At 34.4% G+C, this 13,574-nt stretch overlaps 1 protein-coding gene across 1 annotated transcript in view; it reads left to right on the top strand.

Moving 5' to 3' along the window:
- The first annotated feature begins 5,469 nt into the window (after positions 1–5,469).
- Positions 5,470–13,574, top strand: part of LOC121411618 — a 31,103-nt gene continuing 22,998 nt past the window's right edge. The window contains exon 1 of the mRNA XM_041604428.1: positions 5,470–5,543. The gene's annotated coding sequence lies outside the window, so the exon portion shown is untranslated. The remainder of the gene's footprint in view (positions 5,544–13,574) is intronic.

The following is a 13,574-nucleotide window of genomic DNA, read 5'->3' as shown; positions in this document are numbered from 1 at the left end:
ATAACTTCAATATCATCATCCCATTCCACGCTACTCTGAAAGATCTCTTCGTATAAGCTAATAGAAAAAGCTATCCTATGAAGACGTCAGCTACATGTTTCAATATAAAAGTTTGATAAATAGCTAAGGGGACATTACAAAATGAAATGCACTGCAGCATTGGAGAAGAGCATTTCAACACCTCAACCAAATCCTGTCTTATGTTTTATCTACGGATCTGTGTTGGAGAATATGAGAATCGGACATAATTATCTCAAGAACAAAAACACGATGACTTCGATACAAACTGCCTCCGCAGAATACTTTGTGCTGAATTGAATGGCCTAAAACAATTAAAGATGACTTTCATCTACCTGCCCTGTTAATAAATCAAGCCATCTAGTGGAACCCCAAATCGAGGAGAACTGACATTGATCATTCAAGACCCTGCAGGTAACGGTATATGTAGCTGGAGTGAAGTGGCAGTCCTCAAGAGGGCATGCAGGTGCAGTACTGCCAGGGGCACAAGGGGCACGTGCCCCCTTTTGAGAAGCAAAATTAAAAAAACTGTAATGTAAAAATGATATTAAAACAGGGGTGTGCCCCTTTTTAGAAATTTAAGACCTTTTTTCTTGCTTGTCATATTTTTTCGGGTACGAAATACCCTTAATGGTTGAAAACCTATTTGTTATCATTTTTTATCTTGTCAATTTTTTCGGGTACGAAATACCTTTACTTGTGGTTGAAAACTTTTTGGGGGGCTTGTCAAAATTATCCTCCGAAAAATTCCCTCCCCCTTGGAAAATCTTGAATTCGTCCCTGAGTACTGCATTGGTAAAGATACTATGTGGAGAGACACATGCAATCCGTTAATGAAGTCCAAATCTCAAATTTCGTTGTTATAAGCACATGGAGTGAATTGTTCGTTGTGGAACTTTAGAACATCACAGTCTGACTTTTTAAAAGTCGACTGACTTGACGGGCAAAATGAGAAATCAGCTGGTTTCTCTGTGGGTTTATTTGTGAGACGTTTTGACAAATTCGACAACTTTGTTATTTGTTTTTTCGATTTTGATGAAATTTTCGGCATTTTGCTCAGTGAAATCTACTCTATGTATTAATATATACATATTTTCAGCCCGGACCACCCCTTTAAGTTGACAGTGTTTCACTTTGAAATTTTATTCAATTCTAAAACAGTTCTAGTTTTTTTAATTTTAAACGTATATTTAAAAATCACCAAATATCATTATGATTTTTGTTAGATGACTGGATTGTTTTTGTTTGCTTGAAGTTTGAAATTGTTCCTTTTTCTTTCTTTTCTATCCTTCTTTCTTCATCCTTCTATCCTTCCTGCTTCCTTTTTTTTGTTCCATGTATCTTTCTTTCCTATATTTCCTTCCTGATCCTTTATCTCTCCCTCTGTCATTTTTGTCTCGCCCACCAGAGGTGAAGGCGAGACTTAGGGATCCAAATGTCGTCCGTCGTCCGTCCGTCACAAACCTTATGACACATAACTCCACAACCGTAAGTCACTTTTCAATCAAACTTGGATGGTAGATGGACTTGGGGGACCTGCATGTTAGGCTGCAGTCAGAGGTCACGTGGTAAGGTCAAAGGTCATTTTCAGGTCAACGTTAAAGTTTACATGCAAGACTCTTATGACACACAACTCCACAACCATAAGTCACTTTTCAACCAAACTTGGATGGTAGATGGACTTGGGGGACCTGCATGTTATGCTGCAGTCAAAGGTCACATGGTAAGGTCAAAGGTCATTTTCAAGTCAACCTTACCTAACTCCGCAACCGTAAGGTGCTTTTCAACCAAACTTGGATGGTAGATTGACTTGGGGGACCTGCATGTTATGCTGCAGTCGGAGGTCACATGATAAGGTCAAAGGTCATTTTCAGGTCAACCTTACCTAACTCCGCAACCGTAAGGTGCTTTTCAACCAAACTTGGATGGTAGATTGACTTGGGGGACCTGCATGTTATGCTGCAGTCGGAGGTCACATGATAAGGTCAAAGGTCATTTTCAGGTCAACATTAAAATTTACGTGCAAGGCTCTTAAGGCAAGTGTTATTCCATCCCAGTCATATTACAATGAAGTTTCGATACAATTCTGTTGCATGCCCTCGCGAATCACGATATTTCTGGTTATTTTCATACGTGGGCGAGACACAAAATCGCTTTTGCCTTGTTCTTTCTAGCTCTTACCTGCCTTCTTTCGTTCATTCTTTCTTTCCTTAAACTTTTCTTTACTTCCTTCTCCCTTCCTCTCCTTTTCTTTTCGTTCTTCCTCTCTTCATTTTTTCTCTTTCCCCCTTTTTTTCATTCTTTATTATATTTTCCCTTTTATAATTCTTTCTTTCCCTTCCTTCCTTCCTGTTCTTCTTTCTTTTTCTTTCAAAGAATTAGAAGGAACCATTTTTCTTTCCTTCATTCTTTTTTCCTCTCCTTTTTTCTCTTTCTTTTTTTGTCTTTCTCTCCTTTATTTTGTTTTTCACACATTTATTCATCTTCCCTTCCTTTCTTTGTCTTTCTTTCTACATTCAATTCAAAGAATGCTTTTAACTTTTTTCTCTCTTTTATTCCTTTCTTTCATCCTTCTTTTATTCTAACTTTCTTTTATTTTTTCCTTATTTCCCCTTCATTTTTTCTTTTTTTCTCCTCAATTCATCTCTTTTCTTTCGTCTTTTCTATCTCTCCTTCATCATTTCGTTCACCCTCCCTTCCAATTCTTTATATTTTTTCACAAGTAGCCTTTCTTTCATCCTCTTTTATTCTAACTTTCTTTTATTCTTTTTTATTTTTTCCTTTATTTCCCCTTCATTTTTTCTTTCTCTCTTCTCAATTATCTTTTTTATTATCGATTGTCCCGTATTTCAATTTGTGAAATCTGGTCACCCTGTTATGTAAAACACTAAAGGATTGAAGAATTACACATTATCTTGATTTGAAATTCTAGATATGAAAGAATTGATTAATCTCATCATTTTATTATTGAAATTGAAGCAATAAATAAACACCTTTCTTATATGAACAGACAGATCCATGAAATTCGTTGCTGCACCACCACCAGTGTGCTTTTAAATAGGAAGTCCCACCTTGCAAAAACATTTTACTTTGCATATTATGCAGATGTGGGCGTTGGTGTGGGCATAGGCAGCGGAAGCGGGGGGACGGGGGGGGGACAGGTCCCCCCTAAATTTGAGGTGGGGGGGGGGGGGGGGAACAGTCCCCCTAAAATTTAGGTTGATAAACATTTTTTTTTTGCTTGTCAAATTATTATTTACCTGTGTCCATTACAAAATTTCAGGTGGACCCCCCCCCTAAATATTTTGCCGCTTCCGCCGCCAATGGGTGTGGGAGCATGTGCGCATGTCCCTTGGATCTAAAATTTGTTTCTTAGATAATAAAGCACGAATATAATACAATTCCCAAATCATTTCTTGTGAACCACAGTTTGGTCATTTTCCCGGGTTTTTTTTCTACCCCTGTCATTTTTTGTTTAAAAAAAAAACATAATTATAGAGACGCCTTAAATTGGAAGTGATACACGCTATATAGCATGTATAGTGCGTAAAAAAGTTAACATTTAGAAATATTCCTATCAAAGGATATATTTGTAATATCCAGAAGTTTTTTCCGCAACTTTATACATGCAGGTCTTTTTAATGACGATATAATTACATGGCTTTTAAAAATTTCGTGAAAAAATGATTCGCGCAAACCGCCCGGAATTAGGTATACAGAGAAAAGGAGAAAGTGGAAGTTAATCATGAAGTTGGCATGGACTTTAGCTATAGAAGATTGATTTGAAGATATCTTTTTAAAACAAGTGCACACCTAGCTACCAATAATGCATATAGCATTTCCATTCATTTGAAAGCAGGATAAAAGAACATTGTAGATTAAATGCCTTGCTCACGCGCGGGCATAGCTGCCGCGATCGAACCCTGGACTTTCCATGTATAGCCAGGCGCCTTAGACCACTCGGCCACGGCACCTCCACTATAAGTAGCAGTGATTCGATTGATTGATTTTATTGATTAATTTGGCAAGTCACCATAACATAATACAGTAGCATTAAAAACACAAGCTTGCACAGACCATGACCCACGAAAGCATAAAAGCTTGTTTCCATTCCTCGACATATAGAATGACGATAATAAAATGGTAAAATTATACTATTTACATATAAAAAAACGAAGAAAAAAAAATCGGAATTAACTATTACCAATAATATATAGAGATAATATATACAAGAATATAACGAAGGCTTAAATAGTCTTTAAAAAAAGACTGGAAAGCCTTGAAGCATAAATAAAAATTAAAAAAAAGAAGAAGAAGAAAAGAAGAAAGAGGAGGAATATAGAAGAAGGAGAATTAAGAAAAAGCCAAGGAAGAAAAAGAATAAGGGAACAACAGCAAAACAGCGACAACACTAAAACACGAAGAGGAGAATAGAAGGAAGAGAGAAAAGAAATAGAAAAATAGAATAAATTACATATCGATGGGAAAACTTCCATCAAACTGTGTAAAATAAATAATAATAGTATAGAGAAGAGAAAAGAACGTGGTGCAGTATCAACCGTATAACAGATTATTTGCACCTTCTCATTGACTCTCGAGTGACAGATATTCTTTCAAGTATCTTTCAAGTATCCTTTGATTCCTTTCCTTTATATAATTGTGAAGAGAATTCCAATGTTTTATAGCATTGAAACAAAAGGAGTTACCAATACTACCTATCCTTTATAAGCAAAAGTTGAAATGGCCGTTTCTTGTATATTAGTTATGTAATTCGGTAACTAGAATTAAAGTTTGATCCAATATATAATGATTCAATCTATTGTAATATATTTTATGCACGTGGTGCAAAATAAGGCAAATAAGCTGTTTTGGTCTTTAATGTTGACTTCAAGAAAACCTGCTCTACAGAGTTCGGTGTAGCCGCCATCATGGGTTCTGGGACCAGGGGCCCGTAACACGAATTAAGCTTAGCAATGATCGTAAAACATTTTTCTACGATTGATTCCATATTAACTATAATGTACAATCAATCGTGAAAATTGAGTGTACGATTAATCACTAACCTTTGTGTTATCGGCACCCCGAATAGTTAATGAATCTAATCATTTTATTCTGAATAATTTTCAACTTCTTAAGTTCTTTTTATCGTATTCAATAACTTCAACCTTCAACTTCTTTTCATCGTATATATTCGCATGAAATAACAGGCTTGATTTTTGTTGTTATTCCTGAATGCCTGGGGAAAGTGTGAAGAAATAATTATGAAATGCAAACCTCTTTTAAATGAAGAAATAAATTTGGAGGTGTCTGAAATGAATTTTTTTTTTTTGGGGGGGGGGGGCAGGCCTGGATCCATCACATATCACATCCAACCACCTCGGTTTTTTTGTCAATAGTCCATAGCGCGCGTCCGGCCGGCCAAATTCAGCACGCGCTGTGCGCGCGTTATACGAGTTCTCGCGCGCGCGCACTCTGTGCACAAATTTGCGGAGGAGCATTATCAACACAAACAGGATTTTATGATGGTAAGTGATGATTTCTTGTATAGAATTTATTTTTGCATGTTACTCGGACAGTCTGCATGAATTTGTCTGAGAGTAAGAATGAGGCAGAGATTATTCATGATCTGAATTAATAAATATTGCTTCGTGAGTGTGCTTGTGTGTGACTGTGACGAGAGACTGCAGTGACTCAGTGCGCTGTGCAATTCTGACTGAGCTTGCCTGTGACTTTTGAATGTGCATGTGAGTGAATGGTCATGAATGATTGATTGTCAAAAATGACTGATTTGTGACTGTGAGTTGGTTCTGTGACTGAACATAAAGATTATCTGTGCATGCTGAAGTTGAAAAATTGTGCTCATAGGGATTGCTGCATCAAGTACAGATTTCTATAGAATGAAGACACTATCCACCAATTTTTTATTTTAATTCTTGACTTGGTACTAGCTGATCGTTATCGTTTAGAAATTATTTAGGCATCTACCGTTCTTGCTGTGCATCTAAAATAGCGTAATTTGTTGTCAAGGGTTCAGCATTGTTTGGGGGTTTGTCCACAATATTTTAAGCAATCGATAAGTAAGTAACCTACTAGTACTCTGTTGTCATCGCATGCCATACGCTACAATTAAACCAGGAACTCTATAATGCTTAGCCTATTTTACATACTTTATTATTATAAATCTGCTCGGACTCATGAAAATAAACAATCAATTAAACCTTTGAAAATCTATGACCAAGATCATTTAACACTTTCTTCAAGCCTTCATTGATATATATATTTTTTGCAACTTGTTATCAGAGTGAACTTATCCTTTAATTTCCCTTTTCTCTAAAGTAAAACTGATCTGAGTATCTATACTATAGTAAACTAAATGTATGAAAACAAAAGTAGATAGTTAATTAAACTAAATGTATGAAAACAAAAGTAGATAGTTAATTTATAACTCTTCACTTTGCTTCGACATGAGCACTTGTTTAACATAGGTACACAATGGCATTACAACTGAAAAAATACATGTACGTTGGTGGGTTCAGCTAATTACTTTACAAATTAATTAAGTGCAATCAATCAAGCACAATTTTCATCTCTGTGATTAAAACCTGAACTTTTCATTGCGGAGTAGATGAGCTTGAAAACAATATCATGCATATCCAATTGACTTCCAGGATGAAAATAATTCTAAATAAAACAATTCTATGAGCAGAATAATGATTATAATCTGATTCAGCAATATTTGTGAAAACAGTTGCATGGAGTCATAAATGCAATAGGTGGGCTGATGATGTCATTTCCCATACGCTTTAATTTATTCATTGCATGAAATCTTGATCTTTTCATATGAATATTCATAAATATGTATATCTTGCTTGTAAGTAGGTCTACAGGAATAACCGTCATTTCTGGGGATTTCCTTTAAAGACAAATCCACCCCAACAAAAACTTGATTTGAATAAAAAGAGAAAAATTCAACAAGCATAACACTGAAAATTTCATCAAAATCGGATGTAAAATAAGAAAGTTGTGACATTTCAAAGTTTCGCTTCATTTCACAAAAACAGTTGTATGAACGAGCCAGCTACATCCAAATGAGAGAGTCGATGATGTCATTTACTCACTATTTCTTTTGTTTTTTATTGTTTGAAATATGAAATATTTTGATTTTCTAGTCATTGTCATGTGAAATGAAGTTTCATTCCTCCCTGAACACGTGGAATTCCATTATTTTAACATTTTGTGCTTCAGGCAAGGAGGTCCCAAACGTCAAATTCGTAAAAATTGAAACATTGTATAATTCAAACAATAAAAAACAACAAAAGAAATAGTGAGTGAGTGACATCATCAACTCTCTCATTTGGATGTAACTGGCTCGTTCATATAACTATTTTGTTAAAAATAAGCGAAACTTTGAAATGTCATAACTTTCTTATTTTACATCCAATTTTGATGAAATCTTCAATATTGTGCTTGTCTGATTTTTTTCTATTGATTCAAATCAACATTTTTCTGAGGTGGACTTGACCTTTAACAATTTATGACATTTCACTATAATCCCCATTCATGTATTGGTGAGTGGAGCCAACGTAGTTCAGCAGAACAACCAAAATACAGAGACTGAAGCTTTTGGTCTAGCTTGTAAGATAATGAAATAAGTTTCAGCAGTCATTCATCTTACTTATTAGCAGTGAATCCTATTTTACATTTTTGAGGTGAAATTTTATTTGATTTTTGTCAAAATATAATAAGAGTTAGTGGGGAGTTTCACCAAAATACATACAATTTTATTATTTCTTGTCCAATTTTGATGAAATCTTATTTATTTTTTTTTTTTATTTTTTTTTTTTGGGGGGGGTTGTTTGATTTATATCTAATTTTATTTTTAAAATAGTCTAATGGGGGGGGGGGCTGGATGCCCTGGAATACCCCTTCAACAATTGCACACTTGTTACATTACATCTTTACCTAATGACCTTTTTCACTATATTATATGTATTTGCACAAAATGAGATACAAAAAAAGGCAAGGAAGTATATTTCAATTATTTTATTTTATCCAAGCTCACCAACAGGCCAATTGTACACTGAATACGATATCGCATAAAATTGAAAAGTGGAAATGAGGTTGCCACAAGTACGATGAACGTAGGATGATTGAGCCAGTTGGCTCTGTAGTTAAAATTGGAAGCATGAATCCCACAAAACATACATATTGATTTTTCCCTTTTTGGAATTAGAAGTACATGTCATTAATTGTGAGGTGGTGGAGGGAGGTTTAAAGGCAAGAATTTGGCTGAATAAATGAGCTGATGGCCATAGGTTGGGTTTTTCTTCAAATAGGGAAATACAGAGGACTGTTTCAAATTATAGAATTAAAAGAGGAAGTTCTGTTTAATTTTAATTACTTATTGACAGTTGCAAATTTAGGGAACTAAAGGGGGAGAATATTTTGGCTAAATAAGGAATAAAATGTTCATTGTAAGAAGATGTTACTGTACATGTATCTACTGTAATGAATGGTGCTAGAAACTCATTTACAAATTTATTTGGGTTTTTAACCCTGCTACATACACAGTTTTCATACAAAAAGTAGAGATGACATTTTCTTATGAAGACAGCAAGATTTCCATTGTTACTTTGTTATTAATGTTCCACAATATTACAGTAATATCACCAGAGTACGCACTTCAAAGCTCCCTCTTCATATATTCATGACTCAAAATACAATGACATGACATTCCGGTATGCTCCTCCGACATGCTCCAGGATTTTTATCTTAGAGGGCATAGGGTGGTAAGCGTTAGAATAGGATTGTAATAAAGTTGTTGGTTCATATTTCAGAATAATGTAAAGATAATGATAAGGTTTATTTAGTTTTGAAGGTTAGGTTTGGCTTAACATGCAGATTTTCCATCAGAGCAATTATCGCCAGAGCAAATGTCATGGAACCCGAAATACAGCATTTGGAAGAGCATACTGGGTGAGATTCTCATAGCCATGGGTTTAATAATCCTGTGTTATTGACTTATTCTCTCTATTGACAATAACCAAAATATCCTGGATGTACGTCATGCTTCTTTACATGTATGTGACTCAGTATTTTCTGGTTACTAGAAGGTAAGAAAAATACAGCAAGAAGAATAACATAAGTAGCAAGTTTCATAATGATTCATCCTTGAAACAAATGTAAAAAAAATATAATTAGAACCTGGAAAGCAAATACGACTAGACTAGTGTTAGCTATGGCATTAGTACACCAGAAGTTGTTGGTCACACTCTGTAAAAAAAAAAATTCTATTTTAATGTACAAAGTGTAGGCTAAAGAAGTGAATGGCAAGTTTATGCTATGTGCTACATCCAGGAACATATGGTTATTGTTGATAGCCCTGGAGAATTACTACCACACTTTCAACTCATTCACCAAATAAAAGTTTTTTCTAATTATGCAGCCAAACAATTGTCCCAAAAGTAATTGTGTCCTGGAATGAGAAGAATGGGAAAATAAAATGAAATTTGTGAATCTTAAGAAATCCGGCCCTCCATAGAATAATCTAAGATTCTAGTTTAGACTACTGGGGCCTGTTGCATAAAACTTTTCACCTGAGAAAACTCTGGTAAAAACTAAAAACTAGGGTTAGTCTGATTTCTGCCATTGACTTTAACACAGGGCAAAACTCCAGTAAAAACAACCTGAGTTTTCTCAGGTAAAAAGTTTTATGCAACTGGTCCCAGGTATTCAAACCCGGCCAGGTTTAATTATCAAAATACCACCCCATGACTCTAAATCTAAATAGACTCTGACTCTAAATCTAAAACAAATTACCGGTATGTCTTAATTTTTTATAGATTAAACTATTTAAAAAGTCAGGTTAACCAGTGTAGGATGAATTATCGAATGATTGAATGTACATAGAGCTAAAGCTATAAATGAATGAAAGAATGATTGATTGATTTATTGATTGATTGATTGATTGATGGATGGATTGATGGATGATGGATGGATGGCTGGATGGATGGATTGAGATAGTGAGTGAGTGGTTGGTTGATTGATTGATTGATTGGATGGATGGATGGATTTGGATGGGATGGGATGGATGGATGAATGGATGGCTGGATGGATGGATTGAGATAGTGAGTGGTTATTGATTGGATGGGATGGGATGGATGGATGGATGGATTGTGGATGAATCAATTAATATTTGATCAAAACAAAGGAAGGAAGGAAAGAAGGAAGGAAGGAAGAAAGAAAGAAAGAAAGAAAGAAAGAAAGAAGGAAAAGAAAAGAAAGATTCAATGACTAATGTATTATTAGATGGATGGATGAAATGAGTTATGCATGTACAGATTTGATTGAGTGAATGCTTACAGACTCACAAGTTGTAATGAAATTATTGATTTATCGATGGCATCTCATATATATGTCTATATTAATTGGATAGCCATTTAAGTCTTGTCAGCTACTTTAAGTGGTTTTTGATTAACCACTCTTGTTAGAATTACAATTTTACATTATGATTCAGTCATGAGCATGATCGGTTAAGGGTTCGCATTGAGGTGAAAAATTTTTTTAAGGTACTTTTATCAAATTTGCTTTTAAAATAATCTTTGATATCTCAGGTTTCAAAAAACTAAGTTTCATGAAGATTGATGATTCCGAAAGTACCGGAATAGTCCATTTTATTCATGGGGGTGCTGCTACCTCTCATCACGGACGGACATTTTTACTCAAATTAAATTCACTCTAGTTTTATTGTTTTTAAAGTTACTCTAATTTGGTTTGGATGTTCTTGCACTCTGAACATTTCTCTATTATCAGACATAATATAGTAGAAAAAAAATATTGGGAACTAATTTTTTTGGTAGGTGTTAACATTTCCATTTTGAAATTTCCGTCCGTGATGGAAAAAAAGATGAAAAGTTTTTTTATTCTTTATCAGAGTAGAAATAAAAAATAAAAGGTTTAGAGGTATCTCTCTAAACACTGTACATTATTTTATTTGAACATGGCTAAAATCCATACATTTTATCCATATCATAAAGTCAGTCAAAAATGATCACAGACGGACATTAATTTGATCACGGACGGACAAAGTTAATTCACTCAAATTCATTTCACTCTAGTTTTATTGTTTTCAAAGTTACTCCAATGTTTTTAATGGTCTTGCACTCTGAACATTAATTTATCATCAAACATAAATTAGTAGGAAAAAAATATGGGAAGTAAACTTTCCTTGTAGATGTTAACATTTCCGTCCGTCCGTGATGAAATTAATGTCCGTCCGTGATCATTTTTATTAGGATAATGTCTATGGACTCAGCTTTTTATTCTTTATCAGAATAGAAACAGAAATAAAAGTGTGTAGAAGTATTTCACTGGACACTGTTCATCATTTTATTTGAACATAGCTAAAATCCATACATTTTATGCATTTAATAAATCAATGAAAAATGATCACGGACGGACATTAATTTCATCACGGACGGACGAGTGAAATACTTGTGGAAAGATTCATATATGCAAATGAGAAACTTTGCTGAGCAGATTATGAGTTTAATTTTAGCTTCTAATTGCAGTGAAAAATGGCTCTGAGAATTATTCAGAACTCAAATGGAATAAGCCTACAACTCTTCACAATTTTTTGTGATATCTTTGTTTGGCCGTTATTGGGGCTATATTGTTGTCAGGAAAATTGTTAAGCATTATTGGAATGCAGATAGAGTTGAAAAGCTGCATGTACATGTATATGCCAAAAAAGCTGGAAACAAAATATGGCAAGAACAAGTCCAAAGCTGTAGATTTCATCAATTCAAGCTTGCAGAAAGTGATGGAGAAGAAGTAGAATGCAATGCATAATCTGATAAGCAGAAAAATCAATTTTTCCATGTACAAACTTATGGATTCACAATGCTTCTAACAGAACATAGGTTTGTGAAAATTACATGAATACCTTTTTTCGAAGTCCATTTTGGAGCTAATTTTAAGCAAATCGCTTATCTGGTAAACTGTGAAAATGCATAAAGCTTGCAATGTAGTGTTTAGAAGTTAAGCTTTGGATTGGAATATCAATTTCAATTTTGGATTCGGTCAGGGCCTAAATACATGAGGGCTGTTGATGTTATGGGGTTTGTGCAAAAAGTGTCACAACTTTGATATATGCAAAAGATGGATTTAAAGAGAGCCCCTGACAAGTGTTGATCCAACAAACAAGCATAAGGATCAGTGACCTGTTAATCTTTTAGATTTAGTTTTTGGACCTTAAAAAAACATCTTTGCTCTTGGAAAATTAATGCCTAAAATCATCATGATCATAAAAATACTTGTATCAACATGATCAATAATCAACTAGCTGTTGATTTTGAACCCATGTACTTGTATTCTACACTTTAAAAAGACAATAGGGGAAGGCGGGGTAAGTTGTGACACTTTTTGCATTTTGCACGTTACATGTAGAATTGATATGACTAGTAATATTGTAGAAATAAGTACCTTACCTTTAAATTTGATTCTTGGGAAATATTTTTCACCTATATATAACTTTCTACCCCCACGCTGAATGTCATTGTGACCTTTGAAAAAAAGGATGTCAAATTGCTCAACTTGCCCCATCTGTGGGGTAAGTTGTGCCATCGTCTGGGGTAAGTTGAGCCACAAAAACTATGTAAAAAATGTATGCGGGAAGAACCAGGATGTCAATTTTTCATTTAAAGTCTTTTCACTTGCTAATTCTCTATGAATACTAACATCTTCTGAAAGTAAAAGGACTGTCATGTGAATTTGCTCCTTTCTGCCTGCATATCAATGGCTTTTTACGTTTTTTATTTTTTTTTATTATACAGTTGTACATCACCTATTCTTTACGTTCGATTTTGACAAGAAATGAGTTAAGAGCAATCGTATGTCTAGATTATACTGTGCGTCTAGCATAGAAATCAAGTTACTACATCTTAAATCAAGTTGCAGCAACTTGATTGAAGTTGTAGCAACTTGATTGTGCAACTAATACTGTTTAATATTATTAAAATATGTACAAATCATCAAAACAATTGCATTTGTTTACCAAAAAAGTACTAAGAACTTTTTACAGAGTACTTCCATTGTATTTTAATTGTGTCCGTCCGTGATGTCCGTCCATGATGTCCGTCCGTGATGGAAAATATTTGCAATTCTTTCGGAAGTTTGATATTGGTTAAGAATTCAATATGCTGAACATAGTAGCTAACATACCCGAGTGTTAGGTGCATTAACAATAATTGGTCCATGTAAAGCTGTTTAGATAGAAACAATAAAAATGTACAAAAATTCTAAAAACCACATTTCTATCTTGTCCGTCCGTGATATGGCACATTTAGTGGATACCTGTGTTTGTAGGTAACCATGGCAACAAACTTTTTTAATCATTCAGCATACTATGTCCTACCCTTCACTATAAAACACAAAGGAACCTTGTTCATCTTATTCCTAATTTGTTACAAGCCTTCAAAACTTTCAAAATCTATCAAATGTCCGTCCGTGATGAACCGATCATGCTCTCATATCAGTTTTCATTTACTCTATAAATT

This window comes from Lytechinus variegatus, chromosome 3 (genome assembly GCF_018143015.1).
Source record: "Lytechinus variegatus isolate NC3 chromosome 3, Lvar_3.0, whole genome shotgun sequence".
Lineage (NCBI taxonomy): Eukaryota > Metazoa > Echinodermata > Echinoidea > Temnopleuroida > Toxopneustidae > Lytechinus > Lytechinus variegatus.
This window is presented reverse-complemented; position numbering and strand designations above follow the sequence as displayed.